Source organism: Nomascus leucogenys, chromosome 1a (genome assembly GCF_006542625.1).
Source record: "Nomascus leucogenys isolate Asia chromosome 1a, Asia_NLE_v1, whole genome shotgun sequence".
NCBI lineage: Eukaryota > Metazoa > Chordata > Mammalia > Primates > Hylobatidae > Nomascus > Nomascus leucogenys.
The window spans coordinates 72354692-72372322 of NC_044381.1; the positions used below are offsets into that span (position 1 = coordinate 72354692).

The 17631-nt window shown below is 42.3% G+C and overlaps 1 pseudogene; it reads left to right on the top strand.

The window, feature by feature from the left end:
• Positions 1-493: 493 nt before the first annotated feature.
• The window catches only part of LOC100583283, a 56481-nt pseudogene continuing 39343 nt past the window's right edge, over positions 494-17631 (top strand).

Sequence of the window (17631 nt, forward strand, 5' to 3'; positions counted from 1 at the left end):
TCCCAGCGAAATCATTGGTTTATTCTGAATACAATCCTGTCTTCTCAGTTAAAGTATTAGGCATAGGGCTTCTAAATTTGAATCTTTAAGAAAAGGTAAATTACCTTTTTAAAAGAGTCTCTTTTTTGGCTACCTATAGTGCGGCAGTAAATCCTTGACGTCTTACAAAGCATTCAAAAGAGCACACAAACTCCCAGCTATGAAGGAAACAGAAAATGTATTGTTTATAAGTCAAGATCTTTATCCAAGGGGCTTTAATAAAATTTAAGCCACAAGTTCTAGAAATATAGAAACCAGAGCACAGCCACAGTGACGACTTACTACATTCTGATTTGTGTTGCCTAGTTGCCATGTGTTTTTATTTTTCTTTCTTTCTCTCTTAGTTCCACTATAGCAAGTACTTTGAGCATTGACAGTCAAAGTTTTCTTATTATTTCATATTCCTCAGTAGGTCATCACTGTCATCTTCTTCTTTTAAAAAATGTCTTCCCTGATGTACTCATTTCGATTATATAAGGAGTCCCCAAAACCTTCTTTCTTTTGGGAGTCTCTCTTTGATCCTCGTATTCAGGAACCTCGCTATAAAGAGGCTGCTTTGGGCTTTGATGATAAAAGCTTCACATGGTATGTGTTTCCTCTCTGGAACTTGATTCTTCCAGTTGCAAGGTTAGTGTTAAATAGTGTATACAAACCGTTGTATGCCACTTCCTTTGGTTTATTTTTGTGATTCATGAAAGTATAGCCATTTTATTCTTTGTTTACTGTCATAGACTTTAATTTTTGGTTTACACTTCCTTTTTACTTTAGAAGCTTTTGACTTCATTTTGGAAAGTGAGTTCTAAATTCTTGCCTGACTATATTATGATAGACACAGCCATGAGCTCGATTTCATTTTTGTTGGTCATCCAAAAATGATGACCAACTATCGAGTAGCTGTGAGGGCTTTCCAACAATAGTTTGCCTTAAGGCTTTTAAATCTCATTTATTTATTTATTTTTTAGAGACAGAGTCTTGCTCTCTTGCCCAGGCTGGAGTGCAGTGGAGCAATCACTGCAATCTCTGCCTCCTGGACTCAAGTGATTCTTGTGCCTCAGCCTCCCAAATAGGTGGGATTACAGGTGTGTGCCACCATGCTCGGCTAATCTCTACTTTTAGTAGAGATGAGATTTCACCATAATGGCCAGGCTGGTCTCGAACTCCTGACCTCAAATAATCTGCCTGCCTCAGCCTCCCAAACTGCTGGGATTACAGGTGTGAGCCACTGTGCCCAGCCCTTAAATCTCATTTTTGAATTGTAGTAAGACTGTCCTCGACCCCTCCTTGATCTCTAGATAACAGTTGCCAACACAGAAAAATGACAAAAAGTGCACTTAAGACTGTCTTGTTGTTCATTCAGTGATGTTCATGTGCAAGATACGGCTACCTCTGCATTGTTGTGCTTGCTCAAAAGGTACCCGTTCCTGTTTATTAATGGAAATGCAATTATACATATATATAAATATTTTTGAGACTCCTCTGTCTCAAATATATATATAAATATGAAGCGCTATATATATATATATATAATATATAAAATATATATAGTTTTTTGGGTTTTTTTGTTTATTTGAGAAGGAGTCTCACTCTGTTGCCCAGGCTGGAGTGCAATGGTGTGATCTCGGCTCACTGCAACCTCTGCCTCCTGGGTTCAAGCAGTTCTCCTGCCTCAGCCTCCTGAATAGCTGGGATTACATGTACCTGCCACCACGCCTGGCTAAGTTTTGTATTTTTAGTAGAGATAGTGTTTCACCATGTTGCCCAGGCTAGTCTTGAACTCCTTACTTCAAGTGATCCACCTGCCTTGGCCTCCCAAGGTGCTGGGATTACAGGAGCCACCATGCCTGGCCATCTCAGGTATACATATATATTTTTATTTTTATTTATTTATTTTTTTTGAGACGGAGTCTCGCTCTGTCGCCCAGGCTGGAGTGCAGTGGCGTGATCTCCGCTCACTGCAAGCTCCGCCCCCTGGGTTCATGCCATTCTCTTGCCTCAGCCTCCCAAGTAGCTGGGACTACAGGGGCTCGCCATCACGCCCAGCTAATTTTTTTGTATTTTTAGTACAGATGGTGTTTCACCATGTTAGCCAGGATGGTGTTGATCTCCTGACCTCGTGATTTGCCCCCCTCGGCCTCCCAAAGTGCAAATCTCAGGTATATTTTTAATGCCCTGCCAGATATTTTTTTTTTCTGAATATGTTACTTTAGAACCATTTCCTTGCTGGTTTTAGTCTGTTATGATCAATTTCTTTATTTCTTTTTCTATTTCATTTTAAACACCTCAAGGAAAGACAACTCATATATTATCTTGCTGTGGGCCTAACCAAATGTGATTCTTTTTTTTTTTAATTTATTTAATTTTTGTATTTTTAGTAGAGACGGGGTTTTGCCATGTTGGTCAGGCTAGTCTCGAACTCCTGACCTCCTGATCTGCCCGCCTCGGCCTCCCAAAGTGCTGGGATTACAGGCGTGAGCCACTGCACCATGCCTGTTTTTTTTTGTTAATAGACGGGTTCTCACTCTGTCACCTAGGCTGGAGTGCAATGGTGTCGTGGTGGCTCACTGCAGCCTCAAACTTCTGGGCTCCAGCAGTCCTCCCACCTCAGCCTCCCAAGTAGCTTTATCCAAGGACTACAGGTGCATGCCACCATGGCCCGCTAATTTTTAATTTCTTGTAGAGATGGGGGGGTCTCACTGTGTTGCCCCGTCTGGTCTTGAACGCCTGGCCCCAATCCTCCCATCTCAGCCTCCCAAGGCACTGGGATTACAGGCGTGAGCCACTATGGCTAGCTGCCAAAGGTGATTTTGCCACAAGGTTGTTTGCTTGTTTATTTGCTCATTCACTTATTCATTCACAAATCCAACAAATGCTTAATGATAACCTATTATGGGGCAATGCCGGTGCTAGGTATTAAAGAAACAATAGTGAAGACAGACAGGATCCTTGAGCTTAAGAAACTTTTGGTTTAATGGGAAAGAGACACCTTAAATACATATACAGAAACATAATTACAAATGAAATTGTGACCCATGCTGTAAGGAATTAGTATAACTACAGTTACTTTAATTTTGGGATCAGGGATTGGGGAGAGGCAAAGGCTTCCTTAGGACATGACGTTTATTTATTATTATTTTATTTATTTATTTATTTAGAGACAGGGTCTTGCTCCAGGCTGGAGTGCAGTAGTATGATGATGGCTCACTGAAACCTCAACCTCTCAGGCTCAAGTGAACCTCCCATCTCAGTTTCCTTAGTAGCTGGGACTACAGGTGTGCACCACCACACCTGGCAAATTTTTGTATTTTTTTTGTAGAGATGGGATTTTGCCACGTTACCCAGGCTAGACTTGAACTCCTGAGCTCAAGCCATCTGTCTGCCTTGCCCTCCCGAAGTGCTGGGATTTCAGGCGTGAGCCACAGTGCCTGGCCGGGACATGGCTTTTATTTATTTGTTTATTTATTTTGAGATGGAGTCTCGCTCTATCACCCAGGTTAGAGTGCAGTGGCGTGATCTAGGCTCACTGGAAGCTCCACCTCCTGAGTTTAAGGGATTCTCTTGCCTCAGCCTCCTGAGTAGCTGGGATTACAGGTCCCCGCCACCATGCCCAGCTAATTTTTATATTTTTAGTAGAGACAGGATTTCGCCATGTTAGCCAGGCTGGTCTCGAACTCCTGACCCCAGGTGATCCACCTGCCTTGGCCTCTCAAAGTACTAGGATTATAGGCATGAGCCACCGCCCCTGGCCTGGACATGGCTTTTAGACTGAGACTTGAAGGAGAAGGAGAGTTGACTGGGGCAGGTGAAGAGAAGTACTTTCTAGAATGAACCTATATGCTGGGTGGATTTAGCTCTGTTTGCTTTTCTCTTTAGCCTGGAAGAATTTACTCATTAAAATAATATTGAGAATCTACTATGTGCAAGGCAGAGATAAAACCTTGCATATGGAAATAATTTTGTATTCATCAATTTTTTATTTTTTTGAGACGGGGTCTCACTGTGTCACCCAGGCTGGAGTGCAGTGATGTGATGATGACTCATGGCAGCCTTGACCTCCCAGGCTCAAGCGATCCTCCTGCCTCAGCCTCTTAGGCAGCTGGGACTACAGGCACACACCACCATGCCTGGCTAATTTTAATTTTTTTTGTAGAGATGGAGTCTCCTTTGTTGCCTAGGCTGATCTTGAACCCTTAACCTCAAGGGATACTACTGCTGTGGCCTCCCAAAGTGCTGGGATTACAGGCATGAATCATCACAGCAGGCCTGTACTAAATACTCTTTAATGATATAGGGAAAATTTTTTTTTTTTTAAATTATACTTTAAGTTCTAGGGTACATGTGCACAACGTGCAGGTTTGTTACATAGGTATACACGTGCCATGGTGGTTTGCTGCACCCATCAACTCGTCATTTACATTAGGTATTTCTCCTAATGCTATCCCTCCCCTAGTTCCCCACCCGCTGACAGGCCCCGGCGTGTGATGTTCCCCACCCTGTGTCCATGTGTTCTCATTGTTCAACTCCCACCTATGAGTGAGAATGCGTCCGGAATTGGTGGGTTCTTGGTCTCACTGACGTCAAGAATGAAGCCGCGGACCCTCGCGGTGAGTGTTACAGCTCTTAAGGTGGCGCGTGTGGAGTTGTTCGTTCCTTCTGATGTTCGGATGTGTTCGGAGTTTCTTCCTTCTGGTGGGTTCGTGGTCTCGCTGGCTCAGGAGTGAAGCCACAGACCTTCGTGGTGAGTGTTACAGCTCATAAAAGCAGTGTGGACCCAACGAGTTAGCAGTAGCAAGATTTATTGCAAAGGGTGAAAGAACAAAGCATCCACAGTGTGGACGGGGACCCGAGCGGGTTGCCTCTGCTGGCTCTGCAGCCTGCTTTTATTCTCTTTTCTGGCCCCACCCACGTCCTGCTGATTGGTAGAGCTGGGTGGTCTGTTCTGTCAGGGCGCTGATTGGTGCGTTTACATCCCTGAGCTAGACATAAAAGTTCTCCACGTCCCCATCAGATCAGTTAGATACAGAGTATCGACACAAAGGTTCTCCAAGGCCCCACAGAGCAGCTAGATACAGAGTGTGGATTGGTGCATCCACAAACCCTGAGCTAGACACGGGGTGCTGATTGGTGTGTCTGCAAACCTTGAGCTAGATACAGAGTGCTGATTGGTGTATTTACAATCCTTGAGCTAGACATAAAGGTTCTCCAAGGCCCCACCAGAGCAGCTAGATACAGAGCGTGGATTGGTGCATTCACAGACCCTGAGCTAGACACAGGGTGCTGATTGGTGTATTTACAATCCCTGAGCTAGACATAAAGGTTCTCCACATCTCCACCAGACTCAGGAGCCCAGCTGGCTTCACCCAGTGGATCATGCACCAGGGCTGCAGGTGGAGCTGCCTGCCAGTCCCACGCCGTGCGCTCGCACTTCTCAGCCCTTGGGTGGTCAATGGGACTGGGCGCCGTGGAGCAGGGGGTGGCGCTTGTTGGGGAGGCTCAGGCCGCACAGGAGCCCATGGAGGGGATGGGAGGCTCAGGCATGGCGGGCTGCAGGTCCTGAGCCCTGCCCCGTGGGAAGGCAGCTAAGGCCCGGTGAGAAATCGAGCGCAGCGCCGGTGGGCTGGCACTGCTGGGGGACCCAGTACACCCTCTGCAGCTGCTGGCCTGGGTGCTAAGCCTCTCATTGCCCGGGGCCGGCAGGGCCTGCCAGCTGCTCTGAGTGAGGGGCCCGCCAAGCCCACGCCCACCCGGAACTCCAGCTGGCCCGCAAGCACTGTGCACAGCCGCGGTTCCCGCTCGCGCCTCTCCCTCCACACCTCCCTGCAAGCTGAGGGAGCCAGCTCTCACCTTGGCCAGCCCAGAAAGGGGCTCCCACAGTGCAGTGGTGGGCTGAAGGGCTCCTCAAGTGCCGCCAAAGTGGGAGCCCAGGCAGAGGAGGCGCCGAGAGCAAGCAAGGGCTATAAGGACTGCCAGCAACGCTGTCACCTATCAAGAACATGTGGTGTTTGGTTTTCTGTCCTTGTGACAGTTTGCTTAGAATGATAGTTTCCAGCTTCATCCATGTCCCTGCAAAGGATATGAACTCATTCTTTTTTATGGCTGCATAGTATTCCATGATGTCTATGTGCCACATTTTCTTAATCCAGGCTATCATTGATGGACATTTGGGTTGGCTCCAAGTCTTTGCTATTGTGAATAGTGCCTCAATAAACATACATGTGCATGTGTCTTTATAGTAGCATGATTTATAATCCTTTGGTTATATACCCAGTAATGGGATGGCTGGGTCAAATGGTATTGCTAGTTCTAGATCCTTGAGGAATCACCACACTGTCTTCCACAATGGTTGAACTAGTTTATGCTCCCACCCCAACAGTGTAAAAGTGTTCCTATTTCTCCACATCCTCTCCAGCATCTGTTGTTTCCTGACTTTTTAATGATCGCCATTCTAATGGCGTGAGATGGTATCTCACTGTGGTTTTGATTTGCGTTTCTCTGATGACCAGTGATGATGAGCATTTTTTCATATGTCTGTTGACTGCATAAATGTCTTCTTTTGAGAAGTGTCTGTTCATATCCCTCACCCACCTTTTGATGGGGTTTTTTTCTTGTAAATTTGTTTAATTTCTTTGTGGATTCTGGATATTAGCCCTTTGTCAGATGGGTAGATTGCAAAAATTTTCTCCCATTCTGTAGGTTGCCTGTTCACTCTGATGACAGTTTCTTTTGCTGTGCAGAAGCTCTTTAGTTTAATTAAATCTCATTTGTCTATTTTGGCTCTCGTATTGCTTTTGGTGTTTTAGTCATGAAGTCTTTCCACATGCTTATGTCCTGAATGGTATTGCCTAGGTTTTCTTCTAGGGTTTTTATGGTGTTAGGTCTTACATTTAAGTCTTTAATCCATCTTGAGTTAATTTTTGTATATGGTGTAAGGAAGGGGATCCAGTTTCAGCTTTCTACATATGGCTAGCCAGTTTTCCCAGCACCATTTATTGAATAGGGAATCCTTTCCCCGTTGCTTGTTTTTATCAGGTTTGTCAAAGATCAGATGGTTGTAGATGTGTGGTGTTATTTTTCAGGCCTCTGTTCTGTTCCATTTGTCTATATATCTGTTTTGGTACCAGTACCATGCTGTTTTGGTTACTGTAGACTTGTAATATAGTTTGAAGCCAGGTAGCGTGATGCCTCCAGCTTTGTTCTTTTGGCTTAGGATCGTCTTGGTTATGTGGGCTCTTTTGTGGTTCCATTTGAACTTTAAAGTAGTTTTTTCCAATTCTGTGAAGAAAGTCAGTGGTAGCTTGATGGGGATAGCATTGAATCTATAAATTACCTTGGGCAATATGGCCATTTCACGATATTGATTCTTCCTATCCATGAGCATGAATGTTCTTCCATTTGTGTTGCGGGAAGTCAGGGACCCCAAACGGAGGGACCAGCTGAAGCCATGGCAGAAGAACGTGGATTGTGAAGATTTCATGACATTTATTAGTTCCCCAAATTAATACTTTTGTAATTTCTTATGCCTGTCTTTACTGCAATCTCTAAACATAAATTGTAAAGATTTCATGGACACTTATCACTTCCCCAATCAATACCCTTGTGATTTCCTATGCCTGTCTTTAATTTCATCTCTTAATCCTGTCAGCTGAGGAGGATGTATGTCGCCTCAGGATCATGTGATAATTGCGTTAACTGCACAAATTGTACAGCATGTGTGTTTGAGCAATATGAAATGTGGGCACCTTGAAAAAAGAACAGGATAACAGCAATTGTTCAGGGAATAAGAGAGATAACCTTAAACTCTGACCGCTGGTGAGCCAGGCGGAACAGAGCCATATTTCTCTTCTTTCAAAAGCAAATGGGAGAAATATCGCTGAATTCTTTTTCTCAGCATGGAACATCCCTGAGGACATCCCTGAGAAAGAGAATGCACACCTGAGTGAGGGTGGGTCTCTGAACTGGCCCTACTGGGCATGGTCGTCTCTTATGGTCGAGACTGCAGAGGTGAAATAGACCCCAGTCGCCCATAGCGCTCCCAGGCTTACTAGGAAGAGGAAATTCCCACCTAACAAATTTTGGTCAGACCAGTTGATCTCAAAACCCTGTCTCCTGATAAGATGTTATCAATGACAGTGGTGCCCAAAACTTCATTAGCAATTTTAATTTCGCCTCGGTCCTGTGGTCCTGTGATCTTGCCCTGCCTCCACTTGCCTTGTGCTATTCTATTACCTTGTAAAGTACTTGATGTCTGTGACCCACACCTATTCGCACACTCCCTCCCCTTTTGAAACTCCCTAATAATAATGGTTTTTGCGGCTTGTGGGGCATCACGGAACCTACAGACATGTGATGTCTCCCCCGGACGCCCAGTTTTAAAATTTCTCTCTTTTGTACTCTGTTCCTTTATTTCTCAAGCTGGCCGATGCTTAAGGAAAATAGAAAAGAACCTATGTGAATATCGGGGCAGGTTCCCTGATATATTTGTTTGTGTCCTTTTTTATTTCGTTGAGCAGTTGTTTGTATTTCTCCTTGAAGAGGTCCTTCACATCCCTTGTAAGTTAGATTCCTAGGTATTTTATTCTCTTTGTAGTAATTGTGAATGGAAGTTCACTCATGATTTGGCTCTCTTTGTCTGCTATTGGTGTGTAGGAATGCTTGTGATTTTTGCACATCGATTTTGTATCCTGAGACTTTGCTGAAGTTGCTTATCAGCTTAAGGAGATTTTGGGCTGAGATGATGGGGTTTTCTAAATATGCAATCATGTCATCTGCAAACATAGACAATTTGACTTCCTCTTTTCCTAGCTGAATAACATTTATTTCTTTCTCTTGCCTGATTGCCCTAGCCAGAACTTCCAACACTATGTTGAATAGGGGTGGTGAGAGAGGGCATCCTTGTTCTGTGCTGGTTTTCAAAGGGAATGCTTCCAGTTTTTGCCCATTCAGTATGATATTGGCTGTGGGTTTGTCATAAATAGCTCTTATTATTTTGAGGTATGTTCCATCAATACCTAGTTTATTGAGAGTTTTTAGCACGAAGGGTTGTTGAATTTTGTCGAAGGCCTTTTCTGCATCTATTGAGATAATCATGTGGTTTTCATCGTTGGTTCTTTTCATGTGGTGGATTATGTTTATTGATTTACGTATGTTGAACCAGCCTTGCATCCCAGGGATGAAGCCCACTTGATTGTGATGGATAAGCTTTTTGATCTGCTGCTGGATTTGGTTTGCCAGTATTTTATTGAGGATTTTTGCATTGATGTTCATCAGGGATATTGGCCTAAAATTCTCTTTTTTTTTGTTGTGTCCCTGCCAGGCTTTGGTATCAGGATGATGCTGGCCTCATAAAATGAGTTAGGGAGGATTCCCTCTTATTCTATTGATTGGAATAGTTTCAGAAGGAATGGTATCAGCTCCTCTTTGTACCTCTGGTAGAATTTGGCTGTGAATCCTTCTGGTCTTTGACTTTTTTTGGTCGGTAGGCTATTAATTATTGCCTCAATTTCAGAGCCTGTTATTGGTCTATTCAGAGGTTCAACTTCTTCCTGGTTTAGCCTTGGGAGGGTGTATGTGTCCAGGAATTTATCCACGTCTTCTAGATTTTCTAGTTTATTTGCGTAGAGGTGTTTATAGTATTCTGATGGTAGTTTGTATTTCTGTGGGATCGGTGGTGATATCCCCTTTCTCATCTTTTATTGCGTCTATTTGATTCTTCTCTCTTTTCTTCTTTATTAGTCTTGCTAGTGGTCTATCTATTTTGTTGATCTTTTCAAAAAACCAGCTCCTGGATTCATTGATTTTTTGAAGGGTTTTTTGTGTCTCTATCTCCTTCAGTTCTGCTCTGATCTTAGTTATTTGTTGCCTTCTGCTAGCTTTTGAATGTGTTTGCTCTTGCTTCTCTAGTTCTAATTGTGATGTTAGGGTGTCAATTTTAGATCTTTCCTGCTTTCTCTTGTGGGCATTTAGTACTATAAAAGGGAAATGGTTTTATTTATGATTCTGAGACTATTTCTGCCTCTAGAGTTCATTTGTCCTCTTTATTTCGGTAATTGAGTAAGGAAATAAATAAAAGGACTAAAGATAGAGGGATCAATTATAAGGGTTGGCAAAAAATAATGATGATGTTGGAATTGTTAAAACTTCAGTTGAATTAAATTTAAAGGAGTTTGATTGAGCAACAAACAATTTGCGAATCAGGCAGCCCCCAGAATCACAGTAGATTTAGACAGAAACCAGGGATGCCTCGTGGTCAGAACAAATTTATAGATAAGAAAAAGGAAACTGACAAAAATCGGAAGTGAGGTACAGAAACAGCTGGATTGTTTACAGCTTGGCGTTTGCCTTATTTGAACACAGTTTGAACACTCAGCAGTGTATGAGTGGTTGAAGTACAGGTGCTGCGATTGGCCAAGACTCAGGTATTGTTACAAGCGTATACTGCTAAGTCGGGTTTTCAATCTTGTCCGCCTATTAAGCTAGGTTACTCTTTGTCTACAAGGACTCAAATATAAAAGTACGGAGTTCTTCTCTGGCCATACTTAGTTCGCTTTAACAGGCTTATTAATAATTTTTCCTGGGTTTCAGTTTCTTTGTCATTAATATGATAAGATGGACTAGATACTGTGCAAGGCTTCACCCAGCTTCAAGTTTTTGTCAATACTAACTTCAGTATTTGCCCTATGAGAAATAATTCTGGCAGCATTATTACTTGAAATATTTTGCATGAAATATACAAAAAATTACTTCTGGGAATATATTTGAATTATATGAGGCCGTTTGCAAAATCTTATTTTAATTTAGCTGTCAGTAAATTTCGTATCATTATTAATTTCTTTTTCAATTCGCCAAATGTATTATTATTTGGAAACTTATACTTGAAGAATACTAGACTAATCAAGTGTATACTCAGGCAAGTGTAATCAGTTTTACAGTTAATTATGTATATAAATTTCTTTTTTAATATGTTGCTGTTTAAGCTCTGAGATTTAAAACTGTTATTTGGAACTGGAAAGCAAAATGTAGTATCAAGCATTAGATTTTTTTCCCCTTTCTGCTCAGTTGCAGAAAATTATAAAGTACTAAAATCTCAGTCAAGTAATACAGTTATAAAATGTTATTTTTTTAATAGAATCTTTTGTGTTTGTGTGTGTATATATATATTTGTTTGTTTGTTTGTTTAGACTGAGTCTCGCTCTGTTATCCAGGCTGAAGTGCAGTGGCAGGATCTCGGCTCACTGCAACCTCCGTCAGTGATTCTCCTGTCTCAGCCTCCTGTGTAGCTGAGATTACAGGCGTGCACCACCACACCCAGCTAATTTTTGTATTTTTAGTAGAGATGGGGTTTCACCATGTTGGCCAGGCTGGTCTCAAACTCCTGACCTCAGGTGATCTGCCCACCTTGGCCTCCCAAACTGCTTGGATTACAGGTGTGAACCATTGCACCAAGTTTGCATATATATTTTTCAAAGGGATATGCAAATACTGTTAATTGTGTTACAACTTTGTCCAGAAATGAAGCCCCTGGGGCCAGTCCGAGAGTGCTGCAGTGTTTTGCCAGTTTTAAACCTGTTTTCATTCCTTCTTTGATTTCTGGATGAAGTATGAGCCACTTTCATCATTCTGCATAGATGATATCAGCCCGGCTGTTCCCTCATCAAATTAATTAATAAAGATTCCAAATGAGTCACAATTTCATCCAAGGAGTAATTTTGGCAAGAGGATGACTTGGCTGAAGTTTCTCACTTGTCTTTCTCCAAAGAGAACATTAGTCTTAGAGTCTTGGCCACATTCTGTACTGCATCCCTGTGGACCATCACCTGCCATTGGATAGAGTGGGGTTTCCCTACTTTAAAGATGACAACACAGAGAATAAAATCTCTACTATACTCACATGTTTCGAGGGAAAAATAAACCTAATAACTATTTGGGTGGGAAATGGCTTTAGAGTCTGATAAGTCAGGATTGAAATACTGTTTTCATCAGTTATTTGCTATATAACTTCAGTTTCCTGTCTAAAAATGGAGTAATAATTCTGTAACCCACATGCAAGTAGACCTTGTTAAATTACTGTATGCTTATATAAGATTGAGCTCAGCCTATTGACATTTTTGGGAAAAATAAAAGCCAAAATCTGCATTGAGAAGTAATGAAGACTTATGACTGGAGGTTACTCAGGAAAAAATAAGAATATTGCATTATATATCATATAAGCAAGTTTCTCTAAAACTCCTCTTTAAACATTTTTACCTCCACCCACTGCACCCCTCCATCACCATTTCAGTACCTACATCCATTTTCATATGCATTAGTTAGGGTAATGCCGAGCTAGTATAACAGAGTCCCAAAATGCAGTGATTTAAAGGAAAAAGATGCTCTCTCTCTGTCTCTGTCTGTCTCTCTCTCTCTCCCCATCCCCTTCACAACAGCTAAGATATAAATAATCCTGGCCATCAGGGCAGCTCTGTTCTCTTGTTATTCAACAACCCAGGTTATTTCTAAAGTGTAGCTGTGCATTGTCATTATCTGCATAATATGATAAAAGTATATGGATTTTAGATGGAGGGAAGGGAAAAGAGAGTGTGAAGGAGGCAGAGCTCTGTGTCTGAAGATCCAGGCTCATAAGTGCACATTTCACTTCTGCTTGTTACCGGAAAGGGGTCCCAATCCAGACCCCAAGAGACGGTTCGTGGATCTCGCCCAAGAAAGAATTCAGGGCAAGTCTGTAAAGTGAAAGCAAGTTTATTAAGAAAGTAAAAAAATAAAAAGAATGGCTACTCCATAGACAGAGCAGCCCTGAGGGCTGCTGGTTGCCCATTTTTATGATTATTTCTTTATGATATGCTAAACAAGAGGTCGATTATTCATTCCTCCCCTTTTTAGACCATATAGAGTAGCTTCTGACATTGCCGTGGCATTTCTAAACTGTCATGGTGCTGGTCGGAGTGTAGCAGTGAAAGCAACCAAAGGTCACTGTCTTCACCATCTTGGTTTTGGTGGGTTTTGGCCGGCTTCTTTACTGCACCTGTTTTATCGGCAAGGTCTTTATTACGCGTATCTTGTGCCAACCTCCTATTTCCTCCTGTGACTTAGAATGCCTAACCGTCTGGGAATGCAGCCCTGTAGGTATCAGGCTTATTTTACCCAGCCTCTATTCAAGATGGAGTTGCTCTAGTTTAAACACCTATAACATGCTGACATCTTGATATAGGAGCTAAAAAGAAATTATTTAGGCAGTTAGTGAGGATAAGAGAGTCCTCAGTAAAGCTTCCCTTTTAACAAAAAGCAGCCTCCAAATCATTTCTTTTCTAGCAAAGAGCAGCCTGTAAAATCAAGCTGCAGACCTAGATAAGCAAGCTGGAAGCTCGCATGGGTGAATGCCGGCAGCTGCACTAATAGGAAAAGGCTACCTGGAGGCCAGACATGTTCAATATGGAGGCTCCATTTTCCCTTTAGTCAACCACGTGTACAGTAAACAGGCAACAAAACCCAGCCAGGTAGAAAATCCATCTGCATCATAAAAGATTAAGGTGGGGTGGCCAGCTTCTTCCCGTGCTATGTAAATGACACACGTGGTCCAACCAATCTTTGGGCCATATGTAAATCAGACACCGCCTCCTCAAGCTCATTTATAAAACCCCATGCATTTCACCATGAAACCGAAAGACCCATTCGGGAGCCCCTCTCTCTCCACAGGAGACACAGCCCTTCTCTTTCTCTCACATATTAAACCTCCGCTCTTAAACTCATTCCTTGTGTGTCTTGTCTCCTTGATTTCTTTGGCGTGAGGCAACAAACCTTGGGTATTACCCCAGACGAATGACACCGCTTCAGTTTCACTGTTGACAACTTAATCACATGACTGCCCATAAAGTGGTAGTTTGCAAATTGGCCACAATCCTTCACTTTACCCTGTATCCAAGCCCTTTTCAATGTGATTTTGCAGCTTCTCCTACTAAGGAGGTAGAGTCTATTTCTTCTCCTTTAGAACCTGCCAATATTTATTTTTTGTAAGTAGAGTGTGGCAGAAGTGATGTGGCAGTTCAGAGCCTAGACTTTAAGAGCCATTCCACTTTCTCTTTTGGAATTCTCTTCAGGGGTCATGTGAACAAGAAAACAAGTCCAACTAGCCTGCTGGAGGATGAAGCACCATGTGGGGCAGAGATCAGTCATCCCAGCTGAGCCCAGCCCAAACCGATGACCCATAGAGTTGTGAACTAAATAAGTGGTTATCTGTTGCAAATTGGGTTACCTGGGAGGTATTACAGATGCTGAGATGGAGTTAGGAATGCAAAATAGCTGTGAAAGGGGACAGGAAGGAAGCAAGGCTTGGCTAGGGGAGCCATCATGTTCTTGACAAGTGTCTGTCAGTCCAACAAAAGTTTCAAAATAAAAATTGCCCATTAGATGATGTAGGGGAGAAAAGTAATATCTCTCTTTTCCATTGCTAGGTTCATGGCTGAGACATCTGTGAAAGGAACATAAATCTTGGGACCCCAAAATCATTAAGCCAAAGGGAAAAGCCAACTTGGGAACTGCTTAGGGCAAACCTGTCTTCCACTCTATTTTTAAAAAAGATAGCTACTAAGATTTAAAAGCTACATACCTCCCTCATAAAGAATTTCCTTCTGGGCAAAGGACAGACAGGACTCAAAGTCATTCTTTACTGACATAAATGCCTATCTGACTGTCTCCTTTGGAAAGGCTATTCAGAAACTCAAAATAATGCAACCATTTGTCTCTTACCTACCTATGACCTGGAAGTCCCATCCCCACTTCAAGTTGTTCTGCCTTTCCAGTTCGAACCACTGTACATCTTATATATATTGAATGATGTCTTATATCTCCCTAAAACGTATAAAACCAAGTTGTGCCCCCACCACCTTGGGCACATGTCATCAGGGCCTCCTGAAGCTGCGTCACGGGCATGTCCTTAACCTTGGCAAAATAAACTTCCTAAATTGATTAAGACTTGTCTCAGATACTCTTTGGTTTACAAACCTATAACAAAAGACAGATTAAAAAGAGAAAGGCATATAAATTTATTTAATATGAGTTTTATGTGGCACTCAAACTTTTGAAAATGAAGGCCTAAAGAAACAGGGAAACGTATGTATTTTAATGCTAAGTTTGATGAAGTGGAGAGTTGTGGAGAAGTACAATTAGACAAAGGGTGTATGATGTAAAGGTGATAAACTGGGGGTAACTTAGCGAGAACTGTTTGTTCAGATTCTTCTGTGTTCCTGTGTCTTCAGAGATAATGATATTCCTTTCCTCTAGGTATAGGGAGGGTGTCTCTGTGACTTTTTTTTTTTTTTTTTTGAGACAGAGTCTCATTCTGTCGCCCAGGCTGGAGTGCAGTGGTGCAATCTCGGCTCACCACATCCTCTGCCTCCTGGGTTCAAGCCATTCTCCTGCCTCAGACTTGTGAGTAGCTGGGACCACAGGAGCACGCCGCCACGCCTGGCTAATTTTTGTATTTTTAGTAGAGATGGGGTTTTGCCATGTTGGCCAGGCTAGTCTTGAACTCCTGCCCTCCAGTAATCGGCCCACCTTGGCCTCCCGAAGTGCTGAGATTACAGGCATGAGCTGCAGCACCCAGCCTGGCAGAGTGCCTCTAGAATGAGAGTCTTATGACCTGCATCAGAGGAAGGTCAGATAATTCTTTTATGGCCTGCTTCAGGCAAGAAGGGTGGGAGAAGATCAGAGAGCCCTTTCTGCTTCCGTGATTTTCTCAAATGCCAAAGTGCCCTATTTTGTGACAGTATGTTCTGAACCCCATCAAGGAGTCCTGCATTGGACAGAAATGGCTAGGCCTTTGCACCACTGCCTTGCTCAGTCATGGGCTAGGGGTTACCCAGAGATGAGAATGACTTCAGTTTGAAAGCTGTCAGCTAATTACACTTCTCACTGTCCAGCAGTGAGTCCTCTCTTGAAGAAGGATCTGAGTGGGGCATCTTCATGTATGCCACATTATTGCTTTAGACCACCAAGTCTTTGGGTTATTTGTTATGTAGCAAAAGCTAACTGATTCACAAAACTGCAAGGGAGGTTGGGAATTAAGCTAGGCACCCTTTAAAAAAAAAAAAGTGCATGGGTATAGGTGTGTGTGCAGGTGATTCCAAGTCTCTCTTGCAGCCAGTGCAGAGGCACAATGCCTGTCAATCAGAGCACATGCCCTCGATTTTGAGATGAAAATAACGATGCAAAGAAGGAGCCCAGAAGAATCCTGTCTGGTAGCTGTTTGGAGGCACAGAAGCAGTGTCTTCAGCAGCAATGTCCAAAGTCCAATGTCAGTGGGTGGGGAAGCAAGTTGGCTGTGCCCAGTGACAGCACCAATGGCATCTTCCCTGCACAAATCTGAAATTAGTTCCTGTGGTTCATGGCCTTCCAAAGATTCCATCAGATGCCCAATGTATTTTCAATAGATTTCCTCTCCTGCTTAAATCAGCCTGAGTAGTTTTCTGCTGCTTGTGACTGAGAGCCTGACTGAAATAGAATACATGACTTTTTAATTTCAGCCCACACAAGTGGGGAGCAGGAAACATTCCCTTCCACTTTGGGCAAATTTTTACATCTGGAGAATGAGCTTACATGAGAATCTGATGAAAAGCATTTTCCTCCTTCAAGTCAAATTACTTGAATTTGATGTCTTTTGCTATTCACTTGCTATATGACCTTGAGCAATTCTCAGTTTCTGAAAGTCTCTAAAATATCACTTATAATACATGCACCTGGGAGTTGTTGTGAGGCATAAATGTGATAGCACATGTGAAAGTAATCTTTAAATTGCTACATACTTAGCAAGTGTAACTTATTTTTAAATAGAAAAAAATCTTACCAAGCTCTTGCTCCAAACCTGATACACTAATTCCACCCTTGGGACAGTTTGGATAGTAATGAAAGTCAGTTTATGAGCTTGTACACATTCTTCACATAATTTGAGCTTGTTCCAACTTGTTTGTATAATTAATTGGTGGCATTTTCTGTGCCAAATGTACCTTTGTAATCTTCTTGCTGTATAAGTAGTAGGAGTCACTCATCTCAATAACTCATAAGCATTTTTAAAAACTTGTGAAAAAATAAATTTTGTCATTTGGGGTCTGAAATCAAAGTAAATCAATGTAATGTGGGTGAAAAGTACAGCTTTCATGCTCATTCATGCAATCTACGGATTGGACTTTGCATTTTTCCATTCTTAGTTTGGAGTTTCAGAACTTGGTTAGAGAACTTGGATAGGGAGTGGGGAAGCAGTTCAGGAGACAGTAAGCCTAAGAATATTTCTGTAATTCTTCTTGAAATTCTTTGCAAAACATTGTTTGGCCTGTGTATGATATTTATTTATTACAGAGAAATTAGAAAATATAAATAAAATTTTTTTGAATCCTATTATTACTACATTGGTGTTTAGTTATCTGTTGTTTAGTGGTTCATTTTGTGTATAATGACTCATTGTGTGATATGGTTTGGATCTGTGTCCCTGCCCAAATCTCATGTCAAATTGTAATCCCCAGTGTTGGAGGTAGGGCCTGGTAGGAAGTGTTTAGATCATGGGGGCGGATTTTTCCTTTAGTACTGTGTCGCCATAGTGAGTGAGTTCTC